The following is a 27943-nucleotide window of genomic DNA, read 5'->3' as shown; positions in this document are numbered from 1 at the left end:
AAATACCCTCGATAGAAATTAATTTAGCAATGCAGACACTATTTCAGCTTTTCTGTTACTTTGGACTGTACAAAATATTAGACTAATGGGGCAGGGTTTCCATATTAAATTAAACTTCTTGATGTAGTTCCTTGCCAGGGATGGACTCTGACATGTTGGAATGTGTTTGCCGTCTTTGCCAAACGGGAAGGCCAGGTTTTCTTACTTGCATTTGAAACCAGTCCTCTTCGAAAATGTATGATTGACCTCCCAGTCTTTATCTTACCGTGTTATATCCTCCAGCCATTAGCATGTAATGTGTAATGTTCAGATAAACAAACGTTACTAAAATGTTTATACAAAATGCCTTGGGAAGACTAACAAAAAAAAAAAGATAAGGTTAATGCAAATTTCCTCAGGGAGCATAGGAGGGTTGTAAAGGCAAGGTGCAGTTTTATTTGAATGGAAGATGGGTAAGAATTTGATTCCTTTTTTTTCTATTCTAGGCAAAATCTGAAGAGCAATATGTCACTACTTGAATTATTAATATATTATTAATGCTTGGAAGGAAGCATTAATTGATGAATGTGATCTCACTCGGCACTATAGCTTGCGAAGGTCCAAACACAAACCAGACATTTTAGCTGATACAAAAATACAGAAAGTGAGTTTGAACCATATCCTAAATGTACTATAAACCTATACATTTGTATAAATCTTTTCAAAATCTGCTGTAAATATAAAGGGTTCTTGTTCATGTAGCTGCTTGGTCAAAGCATACTTTGTCTGTAATGCAATTACTTACCAAATTACTTCAGCAAGCAAAAAAATTGTACACTAGCATGATATCCCAGAGGTACTGAGTTCTCCACTGTGCATAGTGCTAATTTCTACATGAAATTAAAAGAAACAATGCCACCACCAAACTCTTCATATCTGCAAAGGCATCAGCCTCAGTCACCCCAAGGTCTTACCGAACCATGTTAACCAGTATTTTGAAAGAATACATATGCAAGTTCTCAATGTTTTCCTTATTTATACAGAATTATTTTTTTGTCCGTAATAATTTTTCCTGTCAAATCTTTTTCTGTTGTCCTGGGCCTTCTTTCTGCAAATCCTTAAATATACTGAAGTGAATAAAAATGCACGCCAAAATCTTCAGTATTGGGACCTAAACGTGTGAATCCCACTCGACGTCAGGACTTTGGGTGTCGCTACGTGCCTGTAGGAGCTGTGGCACTGACGCCAGGCGATGTCTCGGGGCAGGGCTGCCCGTGATCCCCAGGGCAGGGCTGGGCTGGCTGCTCAGACAGGGGCTGCCCGGTCCCAAACGCAGGCTCAGCACCACCGAGGCGCTCGAGGAAGCCTTTAGCCTCCTGCGCTCGCTTTGCCGAGGGGATGTGCTGCTCCCTCTTCCTAAAGCCAGGCTTGTGGTTTTCTGAAATCAGGCTGCAGAAGGAGCTGATGTTCATACGGCTTTGAGCAAAATATGCACTTTGTAAGACAATCTTTTTCTGATTTTACGCGATTCGTATTGTGCATGTAGGAGACGAGATGAATTTAGAGGACTCTTGGATTTTATTTTTTTGCATTGTAAAGGGAACGCGAGAAAGAAGAAACATTTAATTGTGCATTTTAACACGTGAAAGCATTTCTTAGATAATGTAGAGGTGTCTATTTGCCATCAAGGTCAACGGGACTTATTTGAGCACATCAGAAAAAAATGCATGAGAATCAGAAATGTGTGTCGTCCCACCTATATCCCCTGTGCGCTCAGCACGCCTCCGGGGAGCTGGAGGCACAGAGTTCTGAGTATGCAAGAAAATAAGTAACTTTACCTAAAAACTTGAGGATGTTGTGCTTTTAAGCCACAGATGACGCTGTCTTTGTGTGATTTTTTAGTGTTAAAAGAGCATCAGTACTGTGACTGAAGAGAAAATAGATGGTAGCCTTATTAGCAAGGTGCAATACTTACAAAGGGCTAAATTACGGAAACAAGCGGTGTGCGTATGTACAGCACTGCAAAGTGTGCACTCTTTTTAAAAAATGAGCTTTTATAGCACTGGGATCTTATTACCTCTCTGAAGTGATAACGTTGGTGTAATTTTATATCCATTCATTGTAAGTTACAAAACAGAATTTGGGATTTCATAAGAACCAAAAGGAAGAGAGGGAAAGCTGTAAATTACATAGAATAGTGGCGTGTTGTCTCACAGCAGAAGTAACCTAAAGCACCTTTACAAAGCTATACCCATTTTGGAGTAGTGACAAAAAAAATTGCCTTTGGTTACAGAAATTGTTTAGTCTGAAACTGCCGGTGACGTTAGGAAAATGCCTACTTCTGGGTAAATTTTGCTTTGTCTCTTGCATTTTATTACTGGGCTTTATCTGTTTGTATTCTAATTGTGAAGACATTCCTAAATTAGCAATACTTGGCTTGAAATCAGACTCTTTTGAAAAGGAAGAGATTTCTTCCTTCGTTGTACTGCACGGTCTGAATGAGCTGCTCCTTCTTAAGCGGAGAGCTCCTCAAGGAAGTGGATATGTACAAAAAGATTGCTCTGGGGGCTGAACAAGCAACCGGAGGGCTGCTCTCCTGTTCGGAGAGAACAACTTCTCTCCATCTGCACTGTGAGGTCCCCAGAACAGAGGTTTCCCAGGCTGGTGTCTTGCTAACTTAGACTTTTGCTGTTAAATAATGACTTACTTGCCATTTTTCGATCACTCTTGCTGTTCCCATCGTGTTCTCCAAACCCATATTTAAATGACAGGCTGAAATGCTCGGGTCTGTTGAGCAGGAAGGTGTTCGGTTGTTTCCCTCTGACTCTCCTAGTAAAGGGCCGAAGGACAAAGTGAAATTCAGAGACGTTACTGGAACGGGCTTGAGCCATGAGGCACAGCCTGAAACAAAATAGCTCAGGGAAGCATAGTAAGTAGAACGAAACTTCTCTCTTGGCCCATTTTCACTCGTGTTGAGACCAGAGGCTTGGGAGTAAGGGGTTACACACAGCAAACCTTACAGCACTGTCTTCGTTCAGATGCTACCTTGTAGTGTGCTGTCGCTTCTGCGGCCTCATCTCTGTAGGGTTTGATACAAATTCATTCCGTCTGCCAAAACACTGCACTATTTTCTGGGCAGAAGGGAAGGATTCTGCCACCCCATCAGTAGCCAACCCTGGCTTTATTTATTTTCTGTAACAGCGTACGTAACCTGCTGACGGATCCTTCTAGCCCGAATGAATCATTTTTTCTCAGAAGTATCTTTAGCCAAATATGTTCAGATACTAAAATTACCGCAGTTACTAAAAACTGGATTGTGTGAATAAATTGACCAGAAAAGACCAAATTTGATGAGTCAAACAGCATCAACGCAACCTTTTGCACTGATCGTCTTTCACACAGATTGAAGGTCAAAAAAAGCATTTTCCCCTCCCAAGTCGTGCAAACAGTTAGCAGGAAATCCTTCTAATTACTCTGAGGAGGAGAGGAAAAGCAGAAAGCGTTGCTCTGAAATAAAGCACCCTTGCGAAGCGTGCGTGAGCCCTGTCTGCAGCCCACGGGTGCCACGCCGCAGGTTCCTTCTCACACGTTTGCGCTAGTCTGAAGCAGTCAGTCGCAGAGGGCTCATTTTATTTAAATGACAAGCTTGATAAGAAGTCTTGTTACACAATTAAAAGTAAAATGCGTCGTAACAAGCTGAGCCCTCGAAGCATCACATTTTTTCTCCGGAGAGCTGCCATTATCCCTGCGAATGGCTTCATCGACTGGGGCGGCTCCCGTGGGCGGCAGCCGTGGGGGGAAGGTTTGGGATTTTCCTGTGTGACTGTTTGCAGTGTCGCTGCCTGAGGAATTGTGACTCTCCCTCTCCGAGTGCTTGCAAAGAGAAGTGTGCCGTGGGCTTTGCGAGAGGGACGGACGCTTCCCGAGACGTTTGCACTGCTGCTGGAAGGTCTCGGGTGGGTTTCCAGTGATGCCACAGTGGTGATACGCTGCTTGTGTCTTGGGGACAGGTTGTTTTAAGCAGGTGCTGTGCGGTGTGTGATCCCTGCCAACGATGCCAGGCACATTTACGGAAGGTCCCTGAGTAAAACACGGCGCTCGCTGTCAGAGCAGAAAGCAGAGGCGGTGGTCTCCCTCCTCCCAGAGCCGTGCTGCGTCTCGGGGGCACCCTCGCTTCTGGGCTCTCCCTGCCCCGTGACGTGGCCAAAGGCTTCTTCCCAAGACCTGCTGGAATCCAGCAACAAGCCCTAAAACCAGGCCGGTGTTGGGTTTGACCCTCAGGTAGGGGAGGCTTAAAACCCGACTCCTCCCCTTCCTGGGTGTTTTACTGGCAGGCTCTTACAAAGGGGGCACTGCTCCATCGCTTTCCCAGTGGGATTTCAAACACGGCACCAGCCACCAGTGCGTTTGCAAGGAACCAGATGTTGTCTTTGTCAGTCCCGGGTTTTGGGGAATATTCTTTTAGATTTAGAGCTCTACACCTCACCTAACACCTGGCTTCACAGCAGCTTGGGCTGGCCCAAGCTTGGGCTACTGACCCTGCCCCCAGCCTCTCAGCCTCTCTTTTCTGCTGGCAAAAATATGGCTACAGCAAAATACACCGGGTTGTGCTGGCTGGAACCACTCCTAAAAGCACAGATTTGTACAAAATGCCCGAAGGCTGTGTCGGTGCATGACCTGCTGGGTTTGTGGCTCCGCTCTTCACGTGGCCAGCACTGGCTCGCTAATCCTACGCCCAGTGAGTCCTAAGGCTGCACCTCAACCGTGCCGCGGTTCTGCTAAGCAGGTACAGGAGGAGGAAAGGGGCACGAAAAGCCACCCCGCGGGACCTTAGTCCTACCCTCACCCCAGGCGCGTCCCGGAGCCAGTCTGAAGTCAGTCGGGGTAATTCGGGGCCACGCACGTTGTACTGGCGGGTGCGATGGGGAGGTGCTACCCCTGCGTGAGATCTCTGGGCCGCAGGAAGCCAGGCCGTGCTTCTTGTCCGGACACAGGCAGGAGTTTTCCTGAACAGAAAGCTCCGGCTCCCAGCGGAGATCCTCCGCCGCTTGGCACAAGCGTCCCAGTGCAGCGGTGGTGGGGAGGAAAGGCTCGGCACGCAGCTCGAGCGAGCTCACAGCAATGGCACTGCGATTGTTTAAACTCTGTGAAAGTAGCAACTACACCTTCTTGTCATCTGCTACTTATATTTCATATTAGAAAAAGATAAAAAAAAGCATTTCCAATAGAGACAGGAGTGAATTCAGCACACGTTAAGTCAGTAGAAAAGCAGGAGCCCAGCTGCCCGGGTTCATGAATACAGGATTTCCAGTGCCCCGTGCTTGCCTAAGACTGCAGTATTTAGATCCCTGCATCCCTTTGCCTCTTTTCAATCACAAAAGGGAAATACCTGCCCGCATGTATTGTTTTTTCCTTTGTTTCCTATCAGATATTGTTTTGGTGAATACAGAGTAAATATAAGTTCTTTCTTAAAAACATTTTTTCTGCATTAATATTGTTAGAACCAGCTCCTTTCCTCTTTCATTCAGTGTAAATCTATTTCACAGAGCTTTAATGTGCTCTGCATTGCACTTTATGTGCTTTTTCACTTGTTGGGCCACGTATTTTTGATGTACAAAACAACATTTTTGTTACTCTAGTTTTACCTAGAAATTAACCGTGACACTCAAATGTTTTGATAAAAATGCAAGTTCCATAAAACACAGCAAATAAACTATTTAGATTGGAAATCTTTTAATGATAATGCTGAGGAATATTGTAGGCTCTGAAATGGTTTATTATTTAGTAAATTCAATATATTAATGGGTTGCATGATTTAAAATGGAATATGGATAAGCAGGAGACAAAGCTCTAGCCATTGGATTTGCTTGGATACAAAACCTGCATTAGTTTAATTGATATGGGCCTTAAGAAATAGTTTAAAGAAGTGCAAAGTCATTTAATAAGCCAAGTTGAAATGAGAGGAGTTCCCAGAAAAGTTGAAATCAGCTTCTCTTAATTACCAAAGAGAGGTTTTCACTATTCTAACACAACTCTGCGTACTGGGCAGTCTGAGATGCCTCTGGTCTCTGAACTCTCACAAGTAGGATATACCACAGAATTAGAGAATCGTTGAATCACAGCATCACGGCCATGGTTTGGGTTGGAAGGGCCCCAAGAGGTCGTCCAGTTCCACCCACCTCTCACTAGAAGCTGTGTGTGAGCACCAGAAGCCGTATGTGAGCACGTGTTTGCCTGCTCTCAGCAGGAGCTCTCCAAACTCTTATGCTAACAGTCCTGCTTTCAGGCTGACAGTGGTATTCCCATTGTTTTTTTCTGGCTTTATTCCCCCTCCAGTTTGGGGAACCAATGTCCTAAAGACAATCTTCTTGTTCCTAGATGTGCTAACGAAGGAATCGTCTTCCTCCTGATCTTGGTGTCAAACGTAGGGCCCTAATACTGCTGCATGTGGGTTAGCTTAAGTATTTTTAGGTGCCAGTTTCAGTGCTTTAAACAAAGAACAATTCCTCTGCCCCAGCGCAGAATCCTGTGGAGTATGTCAAAAAATAAAGACCCCTTTTCTTTTACTTCGTCCGAACTGTGTTTGTTCCAAATAGAAGTGGGGAAGTCTGCGGTGACTGTGAGTGGAGCACAGAGCAGTAAAGGGGACAAGGAGCCGTGATGCTCCCTCCTTCCCAAGGCGAATCCTTCTGGGCTCTCCGCTCCCTGGCTGATCAGCGAGTGTGTGACCTCAGACACCCCGCTGTCCCGTTTCTGCATCCCCAGGCACGAGGGAAGGCTGACTGCTGAGCCTGGCAGCGTGGGTGCAGGCTCCATTTGAGTTGCAAATGTGTCACCTTGCCCTTTTTCCATCAAGCTTCCCCTACAGAAGACGATCAGGAGCAGGGGATCCTGGTGGGTGGCTGTCCTTCAGCAGCACAACAGCGGCAGTGCTGCCCGACTGCTTTCTGTGTTTTTATGTGTGTTTGAAGGAAGGCTTACAAGAGAGAGACTTTTGCATGTAGCTCATGCTTACTGGCAAGCTGGTAACTCGTTGCCCTCTGGGGGCAGCCTGTGAGCAGCGCTGCAGATTTAGGTAAGGTAAATCCACTGCCAGCCACTTGGACATGGCTAACAACTGTTTCTTATAAAAAGAAAGAAAAAAAAATGAAAAAAAAAACACACCACAGAACAACAAAATGCCACCGTGCAGACTTTTGCTAGCTCCCTCAGTGTCTGCCCGTAGTGCCAGCAGCTGGGGAGAACGGTGGGAGGCACAGGACCACAGCCATAACTCATCAAAACGCCTCTGCAGTCCATTGCCACTGGAAATGTCCTAGTGTTTGATCAAAAATGTATAGGCTCAGGCTTTCCGAAATTCCTCTAGGAATTTTGCTGTTACTTTCTATGAAAAAAAAAAAAAAGTGTTTAAAATTTTTGTGTCTGCATCTGAGTTGCTCCTGCATGCTGAATCAGGAGCACTTCAAATAGATTTCAGCTACGCAGGGAGTTGTTCTTAGTGCAAGTGGTGACACCCCAAACATTTCAAATATTTTTCTTAAAAACATGTGTGAAATTAGCAGTGTGCATATTAATGTCTAAAAGTCTATGAAAATTGAGTTTAAATACTAAAAACCGCGTGCTCGTACTTGAAACATTAAAGAAAGACTACTGAAATATTTAATTTGCTAAGCACCAGCTCCTGAGTTTGTTAATGCACTAAACCAGCTTTTGACAGAGTCACTTTTTCTAAATGTAGAGAAGGAATAGTTTCTTCTCAAATTATTGGAATAATTCAGGAAATGAATTCATTGTTTCCAGTCACTGGGTTTTAGAAGGAGCCCAGAAAGAGCCCTCATCCTGTTGTGCTTTTAATATTCATTATTTGTATGGAAAAAAAACTTTGCTTTTTCATTTTGCTGTGAATTATCAGTTCACTAGCTATAGGCAGTATTTCTTCACTGTGATTGCCAAATGTGTTTTAAAAATTTTACTCTCCTCCTTGAAAATCCTGATTACTACATTTTTTCTAGTTTTAAAAATGCTTTTTGTGCAATTTGCTTAGATACAGTTGACTAAAAATTGCAGAGAAGAATCTAAATCATCTCATAAGTGCATGAACCAGTTTTTCCTAAAGTAAAAATTAAGAATATGAAAAAGCAAGAGCATGAAGAATCACAAACAAAGTGAATTAAATATTTCTGAATTAAATATTTTTAGATCATTCTGATTAGTAAAAGTCACTAATCTTTGTTGGCGTTATATTCTGTTGCACATCACTGTGTTTTAGTAAATGAGAACGCAATTTTTCTTCAGAAAAAAGAAAAGAAAAAGCACAAATGGAAAACAAGATTAAAAATGATCATTTAAACCCAGGTTTTCTGCTTGTTTTTAAGTCTATCCTGCCTGGTACATCACTGTTGTGTGTTCAGGGATGCTCAGGACAACAGATGTTCCTGCCGGGAAGCAGCTAGGTTCCAAAGTGTTAACTGAAATAAAAGCCGCGAGCAAACTCGTAGAGTTTTCAAAATATTAGCTCAGCTATTGCCAAAAAAAAAAAAAAAAAAGCATAAAAGCACTACTAGTTAACTAGAATTTCAGCGTTTTAATCACTTTTTAATCTAGCTCATTGCCGTCTTTAAAACCAGGTTTCTGTTGGTCTGCTCGCTTGTCTTTTAGGGCTTGTAATTGTTGGTAAACCTCAGAGCAAGTTTATCAACGCTGGTACTCAGATGGCCACCGCTGAACTGGAATCTCTCAAAATCCATGGTAATGTTAGACATTTTTTGAAGAAACAGGAGTCTTTGAAGGAAAACCTACTTAAAATTATCTCAAAAAAAAAGCAAGAAGCAAAAGAAGCTACTTCTTTCTTTGGGAAATAACATTGAGTTACGATTAACTCACAAGATGTGTGCTTAATTGCCCTCCCGTAGCTTTGTCAGATCGCGTTTTTGCTGAAAGCAGATGGTGATCAAACTACAGCGAGGAAGCTCCCTTTGATCCGTGCGAATGAATGTATACACACGAACTATGCATTTCATCCAGCTGCATCCTGTATCTCGAGTCAACTCCGTTCCAACCTTTTCCTCTAGGTTAGCGACTCCCAAGCTCCAGGAGCCGGAGGCGCTCCCGCCTCCGTTAGCACTTAGTTCTCACCTGTTTTGCTCCTGAGCTTTGACAAGGCGAGAGGTGGGAGCGGAGTGACAGGGACCTGGCTCTGTCCCGGCTGCTCCCCGCTCCAGGGGACCAGGTTGGGCCCCAGGCCCAAGGTAGCCGAGCAGAGGGACAGATGCGCTCCCTGTGCTCGCTCGGACTGCTCCAGCCCTGGCACCTCTCGCACCTCTCAGCCTCCTGCAGGCCCGGGCAGCAGAGCAGGACCAGCAGCTGCTGTCTCACACGGGGTCGGTGGCAGCAAGGCTGGAAGAAGCTATGCCAAGTAGGAGGCCACTGCAAATTGGGCTTGCAGCCAGCATCTCCCCCCTTGTGAGAGCCCTTCCAGCCCCCTACAGCCCCAGTTTTGCCCTTGGCGCCACTTCTCCATGCCCCAGGTGATCAATCCCCTGCTCACAGCACTCGGTCCTTCACCCTGAGCACCGCCGGGGCCGCAGGGCTGGGGTGTGCAAGAGAGAAGGATCAGGCCTCGGTGTGAATGTGCCCTCTGTTGGAAGGCAGTGGAAAGATGAACACGGTTGTCTTGTTCTTGTAGCTGAGGTAATTAAACGGAGGGAAAGGTATCGCATGCATTAATACTTGTATTTGGGGTTGTTGCTGTGATATACATCAGCCCAATAGGGTCAATGAATGAAGTGTGTTCATATGGTTTATCTTAAAGGAAGAAAGACCAAAAAAAAAAAAAAAAAAAAGTACTAGGAACACCCTTGCTTTAGAGTAAAGCAAGCCCGGACTGAACAACAAAGAAAGATTTTGTTTATATGCAACCTATTCAAATATTTGATACTGGTATGAAGGCAGTGGTATTTTTACCTATCTGGAGATGTGCACTCATCTACGTTATGCTTAATTGAAAAATATTTTTACAGTATGTGTTTGTATTTGGTGGGCTAAGGCCCTTAATTTTATATTCTTTACAAGAATTAGAGTGGAAATTATGTTTCCCCATTTACTGAGCTACCTGACCATGCTATCTGTCCGTTTGCATAAACAGTAATTACAGTACTTTGGCGGATTTGGGTTTTCTTTTTGTTTTGTTTTTTAAACACCATCCTTAAAAAAATGCAGTGCTTTTTGTATGTTGCCTAACAGAAAAGCATGTTCCTTACCAGGGCCCCTAAAACGTGATGCACAGAACGCGCTGACGTGACAAAAAATGCTTGAGGACAGGTCTTCATGGGTTATCTGCTGCCACACCGCCCGTAGGTGTGCCCGTGGCCATCAGCAGAGGGCCTGCCCTGGGGGGTCACGCAGGGGCAGCCGTAGGGGTGCTCGGTGCAGCACGGGGGGCTCCTCGGAGCTGGGAGGTCCCGTGTCCAGGACGTGGCCTGTAAGAGCAACAGAAAGACACGACTGCATTTCTTTTCAACCTGCAACTGCCCCGTGGGCCTGGTGCAGCTCCAGCTGCAGTGCCTCGAATCCCAGCTCTGAGCGCAGCGGTCAGGCCTCCGTCGTCACTTACGATCACCAAGTTAACTTTTTAAAACGAGAAAGAGCTTCCAACTCTGGCACTAATGGAAATACTGAATACTTTTAATATATATATATATATATTTGGAAAGTATTTGAAGAAAAAAAAAAGTGTTTTGTCTTTTTTTATACGACTTTTAGCCAAATAGAAGTATTCTGATTATTACTTCTGTGGATAGCTGTCCACCTGTAAATAAACTCAGATATTCAGGTACGTGAACCTGAAGAGAGTAAATAAATAAATAAAGACTGTTCTCTGGCTATGCGCTTTGCTAGCTTTTGGTTCCTTTGTACATAAGAGGTAACTGTTTAAATGTTGGGTGGGTTTTTTATTTAATTGCTGTTCCTCTAAAGAAAGAAGAAGAAGAAAAAAAAAAAAACCTTTTGACTTTGTTTTCTCTTTTCTGAGTTAATACAAAGATTTTCTAACTTTTTACTGCAGAAATGGATAAATACCTGGTGCTATGTGAATTTGAGAGTCGAACTGGCCATAGCAGAAACACCAGTTAGAATGCACTTTTCCTGTGGCACACAATGTATTTTCTCAGAATGGACTTTCAAAGGACCATCAGATGTTTACATTTCTTCTTGTGGCCCCAAATGGTTTTGAACATTGAAACAAATCCCCAGAATAGAGAAAGACATGATGCATTACCGACGTGATGACTCCTTACATTTAGGTATCTACAACAGGTTTGTACAAATACCATTTTAGAGATAGTTGAAATATTGGGCTTTCATACTTTGTAATGCTTTGATGTGACAATAATTATGCTGTTGCTATCTATCTAGTCTAACCTCATCGTAGACCTGTAATTTCCTGTTTATGGTTATGTCATGAATTGCACTGGCTTGAATTCAGCCAAATACTGACTGTTCAGCTGAGATATTCCGACTGTTATGATGTCCACAAAACATTAATTAAATGCACTTGTAACCAATTACCAAGGAGTATGTCAAATTATTCATGTAATAAAACCCATATGTACTACTTTGCAACTTGTTTGTGTGAAAATTAGTTCTTTTACAGCCACAAATGCCAGCACATCAGCCAAGAACCTGCACAAGTCAATGACAGCCTTTGCATAGACTTCATTACAAACGGCACTGACTTCCTTCCCTGTGCACGTGAAGGAACGCTCCTGATACACAAAGATTAGTCTGAACAGAATAAGCCTTCCTCACGGCAGAGCTAATGAAGCTACTGCTTTGAACTCACAAGTAGGAGAGACATTCCCGAAACAGGGAGTAGTTTGTGGGGGGGGAAAAAAAAAAGTATAAATTAATACTGTTTCTGTCCAAATTCTCAACTCCCTTCGCTTTGTTAGGTCATATTTAGATTTTCCTTTGGCTAATGCATTCCTACCCTCTGCTGCAAAGCCAACTCCAATATAAATAGGAGGGCTATTAAATTTAATGAGTGGTTTAATCACTCTTCTGTTCGTATTTTTCTCCCTTCCAGCAACACCTCCTCACCACACACATGCACCAACAGCCGTCCATCTCTAGTCAGGAAGATCTCTAAGCTCGTCTGTTCTCCAGGGCAGAGGCAGAGCAGCTCGGGTGAGGAGCTCCTGCCCTGCTGCCCACCAGCACCAGCACCAGCACCAGCACCAGGCCGGTCTGAGCATCCCCTTCCCCAGTGTGCATTAATCCAACACGTACCAGGCATTGCTGGAGTGGAAGGTGCTCCTCGGTGCTTCTGTTGGAGGAGTCTGTCGCCTTCAGAGACCCCCCTCCTGCCGGGTGGTACCCAAAGCTGTGTCATTAGGGTCCTGCAACCAGGTGATCCTACAGCCCATTCGTCTAGATTGCAAAAGGAAGGGATTTTGAAGCCATAATTAGCAAGGAAGTGTTTCAGTGGTATTTCAGACTAAATCCCACGAATTAAATGCCACTCTAAAAGGCAACAATCTCTGTTGTGATATTTCTGAAGATGGGCGCGCCGACCACTGCAGTTAGCTTTGTGCAAAGAATGTGGCTGAAGCATCGTACAAAGCAGAAGTGTTAAAGAACGGGGATTTCAGTTTGGTGCAGAGCTGAATACCCACACTCCCTCCTCTCCCCTTTCCACAGCCTCTGCCCCGTTTTGAGTTAATTCCGAACAGCCTTAAGAAGTGACTGCCTTACGTGCGTTTGGTTTAGAAATAGTTCGTGCCTTCATGTACTTCCTGTAGAAAATTTGAGACAGAATGCTCCCTTCTCTGCATGCATCAGAAACTTCCTCCAACCTCATTTCTTTTAGCTAAAACAATTCACTAGGTTCAAATTTGGGCTTCAAATGCTCTTCACTGCAAGAAAACAATTTTTCTTGAAATATCCTGTGCATTTTATACTTCAAATGTTGCCATCGTCTTTTTTTTTTTTAATACCAGCACCATTGAGACCTTCTCTCCAAATGTGGTGTTAGAGAATCGTTACGTTATAACCTTACTTCTTTGTTCCTGCTGGGAACCTGTAACACTGGAAACAACCTTTTAGCAACGAAAGTGCTATTTAAGGAATGGCAATATCATTTTGGTGCCCCTTAATTGAATGCATTAATTTCTATTTTATTTGCCTATGCTGCCAACTTTTTTCTCCCCCTCCCACCCACTCTTTTTTATGGTGCCAAGACAAATATTTAGGTTATAAAAACAGCCGTATTGGTTTGAAGACTAAGCTACATTTTTCCTTTTGGCTAGCAAAATAAAAAGTAAACATTATGCTAAGATTTATGTTCTAAATTTAGCTTTGAAACAGAGGGGGAGAGAGAGAGAAAGAACTTGCACCTTCCTGAGTTATACTTTCCTGCTTTCTCCCCAGATGATACCAACATGAACAAATGAAATCTTTTTTTTTTTTACTTAAAATTGTTGAGGAAGGAGGAGAAGAATTTTCAAACACATTTGTTTTAAGGCAAGACAAACGACAAGCAAATTTCTCATTACTCTTTGGCTTAGCTTTGCCACTATAGTATTGTGTCCTGCTCTGAAGCAAAACTTCGATTCTTTTTGCCAAGCTGTAGAACAAAAGAAAACAACAACAAAACAAAACAAAACCCTTATGGACAGGGAGAAAGGGAGGAAACACTACCGAGGTCTGGCTTAAACTACCAGGCTTGTTTTGAACCAGCCTTATGGCATAGCTCCAAGTGTCTAAATCCGACTCTGCAGATCAGTGATCCACCAAACTTTACCTTCAGTATTTTTGAGTAGTGTGTGAGATTTCCCTGTTTGGCTAGAAGCAGATTGACCCTTCCCTCCCAGACTTCTTAGCTGGTAGCTTCGCAGACTGCTTAGCTTGCTGTCATAATGCCATAAGCAACATTTAATATATAATAATAATGTATATTTATATTTTATACATAAATTAAAATTGGTTTAGAGACCGATTTCCCCCAAATTCATTTTGAAAATGAGAACCCACCGAAAAAAAAAATTAAAAAAAAAAATAAAAAGGAAAAATAACTAGAAAACAGCCCGTGTTAGCAGAGACGAGATTAAAGACGTGCACAAGCTGAGGCTGGGACGCACACACCCCTGTTACTGGAAGCGACTCGGTGCTCCCTGGTGTTGCCGACCCGGGTGTGACGCTCTCGTCTGCCCGGGGAGGGTTCAGGACCACTCGCCGGAGATGCAAACTTATCCAGTGCTGACCTCTCGTGGCCCTCAGTGAAGCTGCAGCCGCCAAAAATACCTGGCAGAAGTCAACACCACGGGAAGGTTGGAGAAATACGGGTGAGTTGGCCCTCCGGAACCAAGCTGGGAACTCCGAGAATACAAGAGCACGTCCCAGAGACCCTCCCCTTCTAATTTTCGTTTCTAACCCTTGAGCACACAGAACCCTACATCTTACACATCACTGAAACACGGCCAGTCTTTCAGGTGAGGTAGTTGTTAAATTTGTAGAAAGTTTTAGCAAAATTCCTCGCAAAGCTTTCGGAGCTGCTGCAGCAGCAGCAATCTCATCACAGATCGTTGCAGACCAGAGCTGTACGTGTCTCCTTTTACCACTAATATTGAACTATCCTGTGCCGTGCAAGGCATGGAGCATCCCTCTCTCCCAGAGGACCAGAAAACTAGTCAACAAGTGGGAAACCAGGCATTTTTGTTAAAGTCCCTCAGAGGTGAGCCCGTTTCAGGTCATAGGAGGCAGATGCCACCAGCTTTCGGGGTGAACCTGGGATACTCCTGACCTCCATCCACCCAGCTCGCCCCTGCAGCCGATGCAGGATGCCCCCGACCCTCACGGCAGCAAGGCCCTCACCAACGTTACCCATGCAAGCACTCAGTAAAAAGGGTGCTCTGAGTCTCCCCCAGAAGTGGTACCAAATTCGTTTCAGTGTCGTCAGGAAGAGCACGGCCTCCAAATTAGTCCTTCCTTCCCAGGGCACCCTCAGAAATGGGAGCACTCCAAAGATGTCTTCACCTTCCCACGCAGCTGGAACTGCAACTCAAACATAAACACGCGAGTCCCTCTGGCTAAAGCTACCGTGCCTTAAAGCTCACCCCCACAACGAGCACGGAGCAAGCCCCCCCGAGATGTCACTGCCAGACAAGCAGAATGCTTTTCAACCTTTTCCAGGCCATCGACAAGCCTCCTGGCCATGTTAGAGCAGAAACTGGCTCTTTCTTTTCACCCCTCCTTAATTTTCTCCTCCTTTCTGTTCCTTGCAGGCTCCTTACTCTGCTGCACATTTGTATCACCGCTGTTATTTCCCCTCATGTTGAGGTATGAAATCAGTAAAGCGGTGACTCACGTAACCACGTTTAGCCTGAGCTTTGAGCTAGGACTGACCAGGCTTTTTGAAGTCCTGAAGAGTTGAGATTTCTGTTAGGGGACTCAAATGATGTCCTGTTTAGAAAGGGCTGGGTTCCTTCCTTCTGGTCACGGACCTCTTGACCTGTGAAAGCAAAGAGGATACGGAGTAAGGGATGGAGGGAGAAAGGGAAATGGTTTTTACTTCCTTGGCTTTGGTAAAAATCAGAAATTTGCAAAAAAACATTCTGAAAATCCCACTCCCAGGCTCGGTTCCCAGGCTACTCCTTTCTTAGGTTCTCTTTTCTCTAAATGTTTATGTTTTCACCCAGAATGGTGGGCAGGAGTTTTGGCATTTGGGGCTGAACAAGCCATGTGGCTTGCTATGCGGGGGGACTTTCAGAGCTCCTCCCTCCACCACCTCTTCCCCTGCTTCCCAAAATCGGCGGTAAAATGAGAAGTACAATCTCTCACTGAAGATGTTTCGTATTTCGAGTCAGCCCCTGATAAAGGCGCATCCTGCACTGCTTCGAGACATGTGGAGGGAGGCAAACCCGGTGTGGTGTCAGGGCAGAGGAACTAGGAAGTTACCAGAGGAAAGCAAGATGAAAGTGGAAGGGAAATGAAGTAAGAGGGTGATAAAATAATTCTGTTATACAGGGAGAAAGCCAGACGGATCAAAGGATCTCTTTTATTTGCATTTTATCCTCATTTCTGTTCCTTGCAGTTTCCTACCTCTGCTGTATATTATTAGCACCTCTATTATAAAACTTTCTGGTTGTCTGCAATTATCCCCCCTTTAATCTCCCACTAGGCTCTTCCCCTTTGAACCGGTGCAGCACATGCCTCCTTGCTGTGACTGTGTGCCTGCTGCGTATATATGTAAAAACATGCACTTTTTGCCACCTCATTTTCCAGTTTTCCACCTCACGTCGCCAGTTTAAGTCTGTGAAGTCTAGGCAAAGTCGCGTGTCCTTCACAAAATCCTTCCTGCGTGCCGAGGTTAGGGTGGACTCGGCTCCCAGTAAAAATGTTGTAAATGGAAAGCTCCCTCTAACGTTTTGTTTTTACTCATCAGTTATAGTCGTAATTTCACACAATTCAAGAACATGAACTACAGAGAGGAAGACCTAATTATGCCCCTGGTTTTAGGCCATAGGGTTTTTTTGAGCTGTGTTCCTGCACTGTAAGTTTATGAAAAATGCCGACCCTGCTTGCCAAGGAATCTCGTCTTCATTCTTCAAAATGAACACTGGAGGAACAGGAGGAACAGGCACTTTAAAGGAGGCTGTAGCGAGGTGGGGGTTGGTCTATTCTCCCACGTGCCTGGTGACAGGACGAGGGGAAATGGGCTAAAGTTGCGCCAGGGGAGGTTTAGGTTGGATGTTAGGAAGAACTTCTTTACCGAAAGGGTTGTTAGGCATTGGAATGGGCTGCCCAGGGAAGTGGTTGAGTCACCATCCCTGGAGGTCTGTAAAAGATGTTTAGATGTAGCCCTTAGTGATATGGTTTAGTGGAGGACTTGTTAGTGTTAGGTCAGAGGTTGGACTCGGTGATCTTGGAGGTCTCTTCCAACCTAGATGATTCTGTGATTCTGTGAACAGCACAGAGATGGCCCCAAGCAGTCAGCCATACTCCTGAGTGCTCAGAAGTATATATGAAGGAGTCTCAACAAGTATCAAAGGCCACCTCACATTTAAGCAGTCTGTAGCAGGAATACCGAAAATTAAGCCTTTTGACTTGAAAAAGAAATCGATGGATAATTTCTTCTTTACCTTCTTCACATAAGCTGAACTCCTGTCTCAGGTACAATAACTGTCCCAGTAGCTCAGGAAAAAAAAGAGGTAGGAGAGTGCTCAAATTAAAACTCTCATCCCAGCCTACACAAATCTTCCACAAAGCAAAAAATCTTCCAGAAAAAGCAAGCTTTCATTCTCCTTGACCACGACGAAGAACTTCTGATCTTCCTTTCCCCCTCAGTATCGGTTTCCCCTCCAGGTTCCCTGACTTCTAACTATCTCCCAACTCCTCAGAGCACATCCTCGGCAGCCTCCAGCTAACAGCATGGGGCTAAAGCTTTCCAGAAAGAGACGAGCCCTGCCCCCACACCACAGTTACAAAACCAGACCCATCCCTAACACTGTCCTGTCTTCACGATCACATTCTTTGTGAAGATGAGAGATGTTCAGCACTTATAAAGAGCAATGAGTGATTTCATTTTGTTTTCCTTCGTGTGAGTCCTGCGCTGATAGCCACTGAACGAGGGATCTGCAGAGACTGGAATGACAAAATGCATTTGGGTTTCTTGCTTGATGCTCTGGCAGAGGCTGCATCGTCTCCCCAGAATTAAATGGCACCACAATTGTCTCTTGTTTATGCTGTTCCACGTCCGAATAAACCCATTAATGATAACACACGTTGCAGCACTTCACTTTCTGGTATTCTCAGATCACAACAAGACCTCAAGCACGTCTTTCCACTGCTAACATTCCGACTGTGTTGCAGGAACAAAGCATTCACATGTTATTGAGTTAAAGCACAGAGCTCCAGATCTTTCTGCCTCACGTCCTTCACACACCCGGCTCCCCTCTGCACATGGGTGCGTGCCGGATGGTGCAGCACACCCTCCTTCTTCTCTCCTTAGAGCCTCAAGCACTGGTGAGTTTATCGATGCCCCCAGCCTCTGCCCAGTGATCAGAAATGTGCTTCATTTGATGTATCATAGGAGGTCCTAACTTCAGTAGCCAGAAACTGGAGCTTGCTGTGCAGAATCGAAGAGCCCTGTGCTAAAACACCCTTTGCGGCTGCAAGTATCCACACCCTTTACCAACCTTCCCCTTAGCGAGGTGTGTTAGTGAGGAGCTCCTGAAATAAGCACCTGCAGGGCTTATTTTCCATTCTCGTGGTCCTCCTTTGAACCCAAGCCAGCCCGTGCCTTCCCAAAACATTAACAACCCCACTAATAAATACATCGGATAAGAGTTCTCGCGGCATTAACATCAGCAAGCCAACGAACGGCTACAGGTGTTGGGGAACGTTACCTGAAGGGATCATAACAGACCGTGGAGGTCCCTCAAGACCTCCGAAGGGCTGCCTGCTCCCCCGGGAAGCGTGGCTGGGCACAGCTGGCAGGAGCTGACCCACCGGGCTGGACGCCTGGCACACAGATGTCGAAGGGACGGAGGGGACAAGGTGATTCGAGTCTGCTATGATCTACTCGAGGGAAGAAAGAAAGTGGTGAAAGCTCTGTTGGCTGATTTTTGCTGGGCAGCGGTGCTCTTTTGTCCTTTTCAGGTTTGTCAGATTTTGTCTGACTCTCACCGAGGAGTGACGCAAGTAACTTTTGATGCTGCTCCCATGAGATCTGGGCTGTGTGGTTCTGTGCCCAGTCTTCCCCGAGTGAGTGGCACAAAGCAGAGGGGCTCTTGCAGGCTCCTCCAGCGGCTCAGCCTCCCTGGGCTGTCACAACCCCGCAGGCAGGCTCCTGCTGCCAGGAGCCCAGAGCTGTGGTGCGCAGGGAAATCCCTCAGTGGCCCGATCTCTTAGGGTAAACTGGGCTCCAACCCCGCAGCTGCGGCGTACTTGGTCATACAGGGAGAGAACGAGATAGACAGACGGAGGTCTGCCTGGCGTTTTGATGTCTTCTCTTCTGATCTTAAGGTGTGATCTTGAGCCTGTGCGGCGCGTGTTTCATCAGGAGTCGAATTTCAGTAACATATGCAAGGGCTTCTCTTTTTTCATAGCCTAGAGACTCAAGGCTGTGTTCAGTCTGTTCAGACGCTTTCTCTGTTTCCTTTCAGGTGCCCACCGCCTATATTTAATCTAGAAGGATTAAAGAACGTTTCGGGTACACAAGGGTATTGTTTTTCCACATGGCAAGCTCCAGGGGGATGTGAATCGCACACTGTGTCTAGTCAAACCTGCAAAGGGGATACAAGCAAGCAGGGTGTCGTTATCCAAAGTGCAAGCTGGCGAGAGGAAAGGGCTGTGACGCCTCCCAGTTACTCCAGGTCACTCTGGAGGGAAGGGGAGCGTGTGCTGGCAACTACAAGCCCAAAACTCCCAAAGGAGGCTCTGCAGTGTGTAGTGGTCACCTGACGACTTCAAACGCCGTGTCAGCGCACAGACATGAAGGGTAAGGGGGAGAAGGAGGCACGTGGACTTCAGAGGAAACACTTGGATACCACAGCTCTTCGTCCAGACAGACGGGAGGAATTACTGGATTCTCATCGCAGGGGTCACAACTGCGGGCGTCGCTGGGAAATTCAGCGCAGCTGTCTGAAGGCACAGCCAAAGCCAGGGGAATGAGAAAAGAGGTACCTCTGCCCGAGGTGCGGTCAGCAGTTGGGCTGTCTGAACAGCAACTGGTGTTCCTAACGACTTGTGACAGAAGGTGAAAGCACAGCGCTTCAGTATTGCGAAAGCTGCAGCACCGAGGACTTCTGCTTCAATTTCACAGTAACACTTCCCTGCCACTGGGGACATTTCAAAGCAAACTGCCTTCTTGGAACTTCTGAAGGGCATCCTTCAACCTCAGCTCCTCTTCTGAGACTTCAGTTTTATTCTGAGTCAGTGCAGAACTTGCGGCTCTGCCGATTTCCTTCTTTCACAACAGAACTGTTCTGCTCGTGCTGCAGATACCAAGAACTCGGTTACTGGAGGGGAAGGCCACCACCAGAGGGGAATCATGTTTGAAGTGACGTTTCTGTCTAGGAAAAATATGGTAGAGATTAATCCAGTTTATTATCGTCCTCTCCAGTAAATATTTGAACACTTTCTTGTCTGACCAAATCTTTGAAGAACTGAGTCTGAGTATCCTTAATCTATATTAAGATCTTTAAATAATAGCTTGATTGTCAAATATCTTAAGCTCCACAGCTGCTTTAAAACCTACACCAAAAAACTTTTTATAGAAGTTGATTTTTTCTAGGGAAAAAAAAAGAAAAAGATGAAGTATTTAATTAGTGAATCATACATCTCAATTCAAACACGGTTTGCTGGAACACACTGGAAACAACTAGGATCAGTCTGGTAGTAACCTGTGTGTGCCTAAGCCCCGCAATACCTCTCTGGGAGATGTAATCTGAGCTACTTGGTTCTTCTTCTCTGTGGGATGGTTCTTTTTGTCAAGATGTTTTGTTTGGTTGGTTGGTTGTTTTTTTTTGTTTGTTTTTTCTTAATGTATTTTTTCCTCTGGCTGAAATGGAACAGTGCACCAGAATTGTGACTGTGTGCTGAACAGGATATAGGTCTTGATGTCTACAAAGCAGAAGCACTAAAACTACCTGTAGGCATACAGTTCCACCTGAAACAAAGCTGAAATGAGCTGTTTTGATTTGGAGAACATCAAAAAGAAACATTCCACGTGATAACATATTTAACTACTTCAATGAGGGGGGCAGATGGGTCACATTTCTGAGTCTTTATCCTAAACCTGACACAAAAACAGAGTGTTGAAATATCAGAACTTGAGTTCTTACTTGCTCAGCTTGCAACTTTCGTTGAGATCAAATCAAGTCAAAGCTTCTGAAATGAATGGTAACTACAACAGCAACAACTCTGTGCCCAAATGCCGGATTGTGAAGCCAAGCAGTAAGGCAGAAGATGTTTTCTCTCCTATAACATGCCCTGCTGGGAAGTACCCTTCCCTCTTACAGATCTGGGAATGCTCATACGCTTTCTTTGAACGCTGGCAGAGGACAGAAGGACAACCTACTTTAGTGTACTCATGCCGGCTTCATCCCACAGGCATTCGTTGGTGAGCAATGGATATGGCTCCCAAGATGGTGCAGATGGAGGGTTTGTCACCTGGGAGTGGGAAGAGGTGTGGGGTTAAAGGGTGTTCTCCACTGAGAAAGCAGGGTGCTGCAGCCAGCCCAAAGGGCTGGCAGGTTGGGATCGTCACCATAGGGCCACTTCAAACTGGCACTGCGCAGGCTGCAAGGAGTGCAGATTAAATCCTCTCCGCTGGCTGGGAACTCCTCTGTTGTGAGACACCACCCAGGTGGAGAGGCCGCATCTTGCACCAGACGGGAAACGTGGCTTTCTCAAACTAGCTTGGTTCCAGCACGGTCACGGTCAGGATGCACGTAGACCACTTCTGAGCACATGGTAATATTTCCCTAGCAGATTATAACAAAGAACTCTCCTTGTAAGCTGAGCAAATGACTTTCACCTGTTTATGGGCACAGGCCACCAGACATTTTGTGTCAACTTGCTTCTGATTTGAAGACAGGCTTTTTTACATCTGACAAAGACGTCTGGTGGCAACTTCTTTGATCTGCCCCTGTTAAAACACAAATCAATTTGATGAACTAAATGTACACGGAAAGCAAGGGGACAAGTGATCATCCGGAATTAACAGGGCTTGGACTGTATATCCAAGGCACCCATCTTGCTTGTTGAGGTAACTGCAGTCATTACCGAGAACGCTTCCGTTCAATTATTTGTGCTGTCCGTGTGAGTGGAATTCACTTCTTTGCATAATTCTCTGCTTGCTCTAAGCTTGCTCTAGGGAGGAACAATAGGAGACACCCTTTTGCTGATCCTGCTTTTTGAAAGGCCAGTGCTTGCTGGTCTGCTGTAAAGATAAACTTCTGAGTCCTTTTAGTGCCCTTCATTGTACCTCAAGAGCTGGATCCTGCTTTTAGTGCTAGATGGGATAGGAAACTGAAGAATGGGCTTGTAGGGATAGCAACCGCAAGAAAGGAATAGACAGAATATGAAATACTCTGTGCTCATCATAGGGTCTGCAGAAACAGCTGGACAAGTTCAGCCCACCAGTCTTAAAAGTGGGATGGGAGAGGTTACTAGTGTCTAAAATGTGCACTGCTCCAAGGGGCTGGCGGCTTGAGGATGGAAAATAAAGGAGTGCTTTGACTAGGACAGAAGATATCAAATCAGGCTTGAAGGGCAAGAAGTAAGCAAATAAAAAAAGATAAATGAAGGACAAGTTCTATCCCTCTGTTTCTTTCAGTTCAGTGACTAATACACCAATTTCACCACATAAAATACAAGCTGTGGCAAGTGCCCCAGGAACTGAGAAAAAGGAGAAACAATGATGTTTTTTTTTAGAAGTGGTTTTCATGTGAAATTCCAAAGATGAAGTGCATTTTTGGCTACTTACTTGTTTTTAAATATGTTATGTAAAAATCCACTTGAATTTTCTGTAAGATTTCATTTAAGTTCACCTACAGATTCACTGCAATTTTCTTATTTGATGACTGGAACTCTTTGGGGAAATTTTACCATTTTTCTGTATTCCACAGGTCTGAGGAAAGACTGAAATAGAAAGGGAATACCCATCTTTGTGGCCACAGATACGTGTGGGTCAAAGGGTTTTGACATTTACAGTACTAAGCACCAAATCTTGCACTTAAGAGATACGCAAAAGCAGTGACAGCTCATTTCAGAAGCACTGTGGATTTCTTTAGGTCAAGCCAGGATGCACTTCCTATAAGATAAAGAGTAGGATCAACAAACTTTTCAAAAGCAGCTTGTCCTTCACCATGCTGATAAGGAAAAACTAGAGCATTCGAAGGACAATTTACAAAGCACGATGGCTGGAGTTGTTCAAAGAGCTCAGCGAAGGACGCGGTTCTCACTTACCTATGGGAGCTGGGAGCACACTGGGAGAGCTTTTGGTGAAAATACATGTTCCCAAAGTCACGTAGCTCTACTCCTCTTTGTGACCCCACAAGGTCTGTACTCCTCATTACTGCATTTAAGCACCCTGGTGCCACTGGAAATGGTACAACTAAATCCCAGAGGCACCTCTGGAAATTTCAAACTCGTAAGACAAATGAGTACATGAATTCAGGGCGTTATCTGCGTGAGCTTGGATCAACGTGTCCTGATTCCACACGCATCCAACCTCACGCTGGAAATGGCTCTTTCTCCATCATGTGCATGCTTACAGTCTCTTCCTTAGCAGTACAGACCACCTGCTCTTCTACAGAGAGATGTTTCGGAGTACAAAACTACTGTTCTGATGATCAGCAAGACGCTCCGCTGAAAGTCTTTGTGACTTACACTTCCCTGGTATTCACACAGCTTAACAGGAGTGGAGAGGAGACAACCTGAGGGAATTTAAAGCAGAGCTGCTTTAGAAGTGAGGACTTGCATTCGCCGCCTTGTTTTTAAGGAAGGAAGTTTTAAGGTACGCGTGGGTCCCCTTGTTCTGTTTCCAAGCTAAATTGGATCTCACTGTTTTCAGGTGTGGCAACCTGTGAATCAGACAAATTAAAAGTGCTTGGAATTAACTGCATAGGCAGCTTTCCTGCCTGAACAAACATCATCCAGCCCTAACCACAATCTTAACCCTGTGAATCTGTCAGTAATTGCTTTCAGTCTTAACTGATGTGATAGCTTGGGATGAAGTACTGCCTGGCTTTTCCCTGATTCTCTTCTCAGTCTGTTTAATAAAAGGGCAGCACTAGGTGAGGCCTCTGTTTTCTTCTGGTCTTTTTCCCATCCCTATTTCTGCTCTTATTATCACAAAGCCATACGCTCTGGCACTGAAGGAACACACTCGTTCCTACAAAATGACTGTGGTAAGCGGAAGCTTTGCAAATAACCTAAATAGGTGACCACAGACATTATTTAGGAAGAAACCATGATGTCTGGGGTTTGGGGAGGGAAGGGGATAGAATCTGGAATGCACTTTATTTTTTTTTTACAACTGCTGTAATCCTAAGTTTAGTGGTTGTATAGCTGAAGCTGTGTGCTGAAGAAGACAGGTTCCCAACATCTCCCTGTCCCTTCGAATTAATTTTGGTCTCTCACAGACAAATCCTGGCAGGCTTAACAGTAACTTCTGAGGTGTTAACACACCCAGGTGACATGGTGCTCACTGCCAGAGGTTACAGACCTAGCAGGAGAAGAAAATACAAATTGTATCTCCCTTCTTTCTCCCTTTCTCCCTTTACCTCGTAGTTCATATTTCATATCCCAGAGGAAACGCACATTTTTCTGACTAAAAGACTGCTCAGATGTATCTGGTGCAGTTGAAATATGATTCAAGTCTGCACTGTGTTACTTAAATTACTATCCATTCTATAAAAACAACCAGGCAAGCAGGCCTGTGCACCCTACTTATTCCACTGGCTGGAGATCCTCCTAATGGATTTTGCGTAGGACCAAGAGCATTACACAGGAAAGGTGCCGGAGAGCTACGTCCTTCATGAAGTGGAGAGTTGTGGCAGTGCTTCACAGTAATTATCTGTTTGTCCAAACAGGTCTGCCTGAAACATCAACATTGTGAACTTACGGCCCTGAAACTTAACAAACAGAAGATCTGTGTTGTACCCCAAGACTGTGTTGTATCCCACGATGTCCTTGCTGATCCTGGATGCTTCACCTCATTGCTTGCTCCTCTGCCTTCCACTTGAAAATGAGGAATTGCCTCCTTTAAAGCTCATTTCCACAACATTCATATTAGTAACTTGAACACGTCCAGCGCCTGCCCGGCGCCTGTCCTCTGACTCTGCTGCCAGCTTGTGTTCATGTGGCAGCATTCTCCTCTTTGCCTAGAACAAGTCCCCACGCTGCCTCCTGGGAATGGTCTCTGGGCACGGCCCGGGGAGTACTGCGTGCATGGACCAAAGCCATCCCAGAAAGCATGTTAGCAGCATGAACACTGACATACCCGTGACCGCTTGTGCCCTGTTTAGCTCATTATTTTATCATAGTTATTGCCCCCCAGAAAAGGAATGTGCTTTTCATGTTTTCTTATTGAACAAAACCACGTTGTGAAATACGATTTCTTCGAGTACAGACTTAACAGACAAAGGTGCAACAGTAAAGCAGAGCATGGAGTGCTGTGGGGACACAATGAACAAGTCCTTCCAAAAATATGGAACACTACAATCTGCATTTTAGGAGTTTTTAGACCATGATTTTAGGAACAACTAAAAAAACCCCGAAGTAACCACGCCTGGCAGCATAACTCTTATTTACTGGGAAATGTAAAATAAACTCTGGAGGCAATGTTATGTTTTCAAAGAGTCACTGTCAAATTAAAAACAATTGAAAACACACGTGCATTTCAAACCTACTTGTCTCCTGGTGTTATATGTCACACAGACTGCAAAACAGATGCTATTAGCAATATATATTTTTTCTGTTGCCTGGTGTACTGGCAATCTTCGTGACTATTTTGGTGGATCTTCCACACAGCAACAGGAAGGAGAAAACATTTTTGAAAGTGTGATTGTAAAACCACAAAATACTGGCTTGGGAACTTGGCCACTTGTCCCTGAAGCTGCCCTTATTTCAAACCAAAAGTAGCCCAACTAACATGCACTAAACTCTCTAGATCCCCCACCCTCAGCAGTCACCATTTCCTCAGCTATAGACACCATTAAAATTCTTTAAAAAACCTGGCACTGCTGGATTGGGCTGTGCTACTCACCAAACAAAGAGGTTATTCCCTTCCCTATACCCAGGGCCAGAATCCTTAAACCTGTTTCCTCATCTCTCTTTTTCTTCCGTAAGACAAAAGGAACAAAGGAAACTTCTGCCCTTCTAACTTCTGGCAGATTGATCTCTGGTGGGGCAAGCCATCCTCTCGCAGGACCCAGATGCTCTGCTCTTTCTTTGCCCCCCGGCAAATCAATAGTGTACACCCAAGCCTGCCTTTCCCTGGGGAACGCCGGCTGCCTCTCCCCACCCACGCAGCCGGCTGAGGCTGCACAGCTCTCAGCTCACACGCTGCTTTCAGGGGGAGGAAATGAATGCAGCAGCTTCTGTCCAGCTGAGGCAGAAGAAGGTCTATACTGGGCTGGGATGTCCTGGCAGCATGCAGGATGCAGGAGGCCCCTGCCACTTCACCCCGGTTCCGTGGGCATGGGGATGCAGTGAGCAGCACCCTCCTAGGTGCTACAGGCAGGGAGAAATGGAGGAGCAGCCATCCTAACCAGATCTAAACACGGTGAGGCTGGAAGAGAGGTATTTTGGGATGAACAGAATATCTAAAAGGAAATTAGTATTTTAGTCAAATGCTGGGTTAAGAGCCATGTCCTTCACTTAGCTCTGTGCACAACTGTGCAAGGATTCAGTCTTTAATTATATGTGATGTTCTAGATTTTTGTTTGTTTGTTTTGGTTTTTGTTGTTGTTTTTCTTTTTCCTGTGGGATTCTTGCATCATTTGGTGAGCAGAACAGCCAGCAACCACTTGTGTAACTCCTGGTCAACAACCTGATTTCTCCTGCATTCTGCCTGTGCTCCTGTGTCCTTATATGCTGAATGTTGCCCTAACCCTGCTCCGCACTAAGAATTATTCACCAGTGTTGCTTGGGGGCTCAGACAGTGGAGTAACTCACCAGCATTAACGAAGAAGTTGTTACATGCCTTTCAGAGGCGAGGGGCCAGTTCTTATACCATCATTGCTACTCCAGCAAAGAGGGACTCAGGGTATAGCTAACGGAAATCTTCCTCCCACGGCAAAAGCAGTAAAAGAAGTTCCCCCCCTCTCAGCCCACACCTCCAGCTGCCCAGTCCCACTCTCACAGCACAGTTCACTGCTTCTGTAATAGCACTGATGCAATTATTTATGAGATTGGCCTGTAAATCATCTGCACTGCAGTACCACACGCAGTTGCATTACCGCACTTAGGGAGCTGGTAACTGCCACGATGAGGCAGAGAACAGTGTATGGGCAGATGTGACACGGGGAAACCGAATCTACCTTTGATATCACAGGAAATGTTCGTCTAACTAAATATTAAGGCTTCCTTGCTCCTGAGACCTCCCCCATGTCACTCACCCTTTGTGCTCCAGTTTCTGCAAAAGTGAAGCAGTGAGTGAAACATCCCCCGTCACTGCCCGGCTGCCATTCATCCCCTGCGCACCATCCACCTTATGCACTGAGGAAGGGAGGCGTCCTGTGGAAAACCACCGAGATCATGCCATTGAAACCTGCAACGTGATGAACATACAGAGGGAAGATAAATTAAGGACGCGTCCTGCACCATAATTTTGCAGGCCGTACTGAAAGCAGAGAGAGGTCACGCATCCTGCCATCTGAATTTCTGTGTATGTTACCTCAGGATCGTTAGCAGGGTTGCTGAGCACTTTGACTACACAGCATGCCCTTCTGCCATTTGTGCTGGGGGATTAACCTCTATCAGTGGAAAATTGTCATTTTTTACACAGACGAGCAGTGCAGACACTTGATGGTCTCACTATTTGCTGACAGCAGAGGAATAGCAAGCCATGGGTGTACCTCATCGTTTTCAGCCCAGCTGATCTGGCAGTAGGGGACATTCCTTTCTCCCCACTTGATAGCTGTGTTTTTCTCCCCTTGTCCTTGTTCCGGCTCTGACATTCCTCTGAAATTCCTCCCTTTCGACCTGTTGTGTTTGTTTCTCTTTGCCTTGCGCACAAACCCAATTTCATGCTCCTGCTTCACCACTTGCCTCCCTACCTGCCTCCTCACAGGCCTCATATCCTATACTCCATTCCTTCCTGCTGCTAAAAGGGAAGACTTGCAGCACCAGCTGCCCCCACCAGATCCCATCCTATTTCTCTCCTGGCCGCCAAGAGCTGCCCCTTCCAGCCTCTGCTCTCCTCAGTGCCTCATCTCCCCCCTTCCACGTCCAATTC

General features: G+C 45.3%; 1 protein-coding gene and 2 long non-coding RNA genes across 4 annotated transcripts in view; 1 reads left to right on the top strand and 2 right to left on the bottom strand.

Annotated features, from left to right (window-relative positions):
- ZNF704 (zinc finger protein 704) overlaps positions 1-11598 on the top strand; it is a 102924-nt gene extending 91326 nt beyond the window's left edge. The window contains exon 10 of one of the 2 annotated variants that reach the window (XR_010829736.1): positions 11042-11598. The gene's annotated coding sequence lies outside the window, so the exon portion shown is untranslated. Of the gene's footprint in view, positions 1-485 lie in introns of both variants that reach the window. The other variant, XR_010829735.1, reaches the window with a different exon arrangement.
- On the bottom strand, positions 10322-14237 carry LOC136790201 (uncharacterized). The gene is made up of 3 exons (XR_010829737.1): positions 14119-14237; positions 12265-12405; positions 10322-10457 (listed from the first exon to the last, which is right to left on the bottom strand). It is a non-coding gene; the product is annotated as an uncharacterized lncRNA (long non-coding RNA).
- A 450-nt stretch (positions 14238-14687) lies between these two features.
- On the bottom strand, positions 14688-25993 carry LOC106030570 (uncharacterized). Its single transcript, XR_007165034.2, has 3 exons — positions 24433-25993; positions 22948-23564; positions 14688-15484 (listed from the first exon to the last, which is right to left on the bottom strand). It is a non-coding gene; the product is annotated as an uncharacterized lncRNA (long non-coding RNA).
- Between the last annotated feature and the right edge of the window lie 1950 nt (positions 25994-27943).

The sequence above is a fragment of the Anser cygnoides genome, chromosome 2, assembly GCF_040182565.1.
Source record: "Anser cygnoides isolate HZ-2024a breed goose chromosome 2, Taihu_goose_T2T_genome, whole genome shotgun sequence".
Lineage (NCBI taxonomy): Eukaryota > Metazoa > Chordata > Aves > Anseriformes > Anatidae > Anser > Anser cygnoides.
The sequence above is the reverse complement of the archived record's forward strand: the minus strand, read 5'-3'. Positions and strand labels throughout refer to the sequence as shown.